The sequence below is a fragment of the Otolemur garnettii genome, unplaced genomic scaffold, assembly GCF_000181295.1.
Source record: "Otolemur garnettii isolate 467f Iridium unplaced genomic scaffold, OtoGar3 scaffold00183, whole genome shotgun sequence".
Lineage (NCBI taxonomy): Eukaryota > Metazoa > Chordata > Mammalia > Primates > Galagidae > Otolemur > Otolemur garnettii.
Genome location: NW_003852578.1, coordinates 2861519 through 2865002, shown reverse-complemented (window position 1 = coordinate 2865002; position 3484 = coordinate 2861519).

Sequence of the window (3484 nt, the reverse complement as noted above, 5' to 3'; positions counted from 1 at the left end):
GGTTCAAACCTGGCCAGAGCCTGGTAAACAACAATGACAACCATAACAAAAAAATAGCCAGGCAGTTTGGTGAGGGGAGGCTGAGGCAAGAGAATTGCTGAAAGCCAAGAATTTGAGGTTGCCGTGAGCTATGACCTCACAGACTCTACCGAGGGTGACATACTGAGACTCTGTCTCAAAAATAAGTAAATAGATAAATAAATAAAATATTCTTTTGCATTTCAAATTTGGCATTTATATTTAACAGACAAAAGTGAACTTCCACTGATTTTATGAAATTAATTTTCTGCACTTTCTAAATTAATCACTTGGAATTAGGTTCCTCAGTTAACTCCTCATTGCCCTTGACAAGTTATCTTCCTAACTAGGAATATAAAGCTGCTAAGACTCTGCAATTTCCCACAAAGCTTAAAATGACAGACTAGAAGAGCCCAGCTCTCCACTCATTCATTCATTCAGCAATTACACTGCATCTTCTCATTGAATCACATTATGTTATACAAACCAACACTATCAAACTACACTTACACTAACAGAATGTTTTAAAAATATTAATGTGTGTATATAAATATATACAATGCTGGGGTTCTGCCCTGAAGCAGGGGCTTTTAAGACCTGTAGAACTGGTGGTGATTGATAGGGACAAATGGAAGTAAAATCAGTGAGAGAGAAAGAGACAGAACACACAGAATAGAGTTTTAAAAGATGAGCACAGGAGTTTACTGCTAGCTTGTGGGGCTTCAGCGAGTGGCCCTGAGGGCTTTTTCCACCCAGCTTTTATTGAAGGTTGTTTTCTTATTTAGGCAAGAGTATAAACTGAGGAACAAAATAAAAACATAAGCAGTTTCTATGAGTAAGTATGTTAGTTCTTATTCTATAATCATTAACTTTAAGGGTCTGGGCAGCCTTGAGAAATCTTGAACCTGAGCCTTATATGAGGGCAGCCTCTTTTTGGTGGTCACACACACAGATCCCTTCGGGAGGTTAAACCCCTCTAATTTCTTTAAGGACTTGAGCTCTTCCCTTGATCTCTGCCCTGGGTATTATACAAATCTCCACAATAGGTATTTGCTTCTGGAAGGTTGTTGACTGTTGACTGGGCAGGGGTTAGCCTGGTTAATGTTCCCCTCCAGGCCTTTACACAGCTTCTGCTTCAGCCATTGTCCTTCAGAGTGGATACAGGCCAGCAAGCTGGGTTTGTAGGCTGTGCCCTTATAGGCCAAGCTTCAGTAAAAGCAGAAACTGTCCAGGCAAGTAATCCAACTGTTATGCTAAAACTAAGCTAGCTATATTGTTTTTACGCCCCCTTTATCAGTTTATTTCTCTGTTTTTCCCCTTTTCTGGGGTGTTTTCCCTCAACAAGAACGGGATCTTCTATCTGCATTCTCCCCTCATACAATATTGTTTTTTATTGTTTCACAGTTGTTATAGATTAATATACCACAAGTGTAAATGTAACTACACTGTCATCTTGACTATTCTGTTCAGGAGAACATCAAGAATATCCTGGATGAAGAAAATCCATCAACTATTCTGAATTATATAGCAAATGTAAAATTGCATGAATCAATAAGTATAAGAAATAGTTTGAGACTTTTGTCAAGAACTATGACACGACATGTATGAATTTTCACGTTGCCTCCAAGCTAACATGTTAATATGTTGCTGTTTCATAGATGCTGGCTGAAGGTGTGATATGCCTAGATGAGAGACAAAGAATTTTTTTATTTCCAGTAGAGCAGACAACATGAGGTTCATGTTCACACATGAACCCCCGCCACACACACATTTGACGAGGGCAATGAAAAGCTGAGCCTAGGAGGATGCTTACCCACACCCTGAGGAGGAACACTTGGAGAAAACCATCAGTCTTGCAAGGTGGCTGACAACTATCTTGCTCAAACTTTCCCCCAAAAGGAAATGTTTTATGTATTATAGGGATAATGAAACAAATCTGCCTGGAGAAGTACTGTTTCTGTCTTCTAAGACTATTACTATCTATGAATGCTTGATAATATCGCCTAAAACATAAATTATCAATAACTCCAGAAGATATTCAGAAGCAAAAAAGACCCATGGAGAATTTTCTTCCAACAGATTAGTCTAGTAGTCAAACAACATTTGAATCAACAAAACTTTAGACAACTTATTATATTTCCATGTCACAAATGCTGATTTTACTATTTTTGAAGAGTCAGATTGGCTGTTTTAAGTATATAAACCAAAAATATAAAGTTAACTCCTAATAATAAGATAAGTAATTTTTAATAAAGTTTGTTGACTTTCTATATTTACATATAATTTAAACCATTAACAACTTTCATTTGAAACTTTTATGTAATTCTAAAAGCATATAAATGTACTATAGTAAAAATAGTAATTCATTTTAATACTGGTACTAAATTTCAAATGGAAAGACATAGCAGAGAAAGTGTAATATTAACATTAAAGAGTATTTGCAGTAGGAAAAAAAAGAGAGTTAGGATTTAGATTAGAAAGCGACCCTGTTTCCTGTTACTTAACTCTTATAAAAACTGTCCTTCCATTTATCCTACAATGTTTAGCCCAGATATCCTACAAGGTATCAATGTATTTCAGTGTCTATTAATGTGAGTTTACATGGCATGACAATGTTGATGAATATGGCTTTGAAATGTTTTCCCTTCCTGTCGAGAGAGAAATGGAGATAGCAAGATAAAATACTAAAAAGCAGCTGTGGAGTTAGCTAAGCCAGTGTTCCTCAACATGTTTTGATGTTTAATTAAAGCAGCATTTCCTCTTTCCAAATTCAGTCACATGTACTTTCTATCACCCGACATATTCATTTATCAAGTTTATTTTAGTTGATTGGTTTTATATCAGAGTATGGCTATTGTGGACTATTATTTTCATCATAATATGTTGATTTAAAACCAGTTCACTCCTTGACATTAAAATGTCCTACATAACTCAAAGATAATTTTTATCAAAAGGAAATCCATTTACGTTAGAAAGCGAAGTATATTTATGCATATGTTCTTTTAAGTTACTGGGTATTTCAGGGGTAAATTTATTGAAAGCTGACATGTGTTTACCACAGATCTTTAGCATATCAGATAATTGTTTTACTTACTGCTTAAGGGTAAAGATATATGGATACTTTCCAGATAGCCCTCTATGTTTGGCTTCTCAGAATTTGTCATCTTTGTTATTTTTTTCATTGTTTACAAATCACTAAGAATAAAGGTAGTTTTGCTAAGAAGAAAAATATGTCAAAGATTTAAATGGATTAACAAATATGATACTGAAGACGCATTGATAAATGTACAGAAAATACCTAATGCATTATCAGTATTTATGTTCCTTTAAATCTATACCATTAAGCCCTTTGAAGAGGTAATTTTCTATTTTAAAGAAAATTACACAGCCTTTAATGAGTACTTATGTTTCAATATAATATCTGATATCATCACTGGATGTTGAAACAATTTGAGTGTTTAATCAG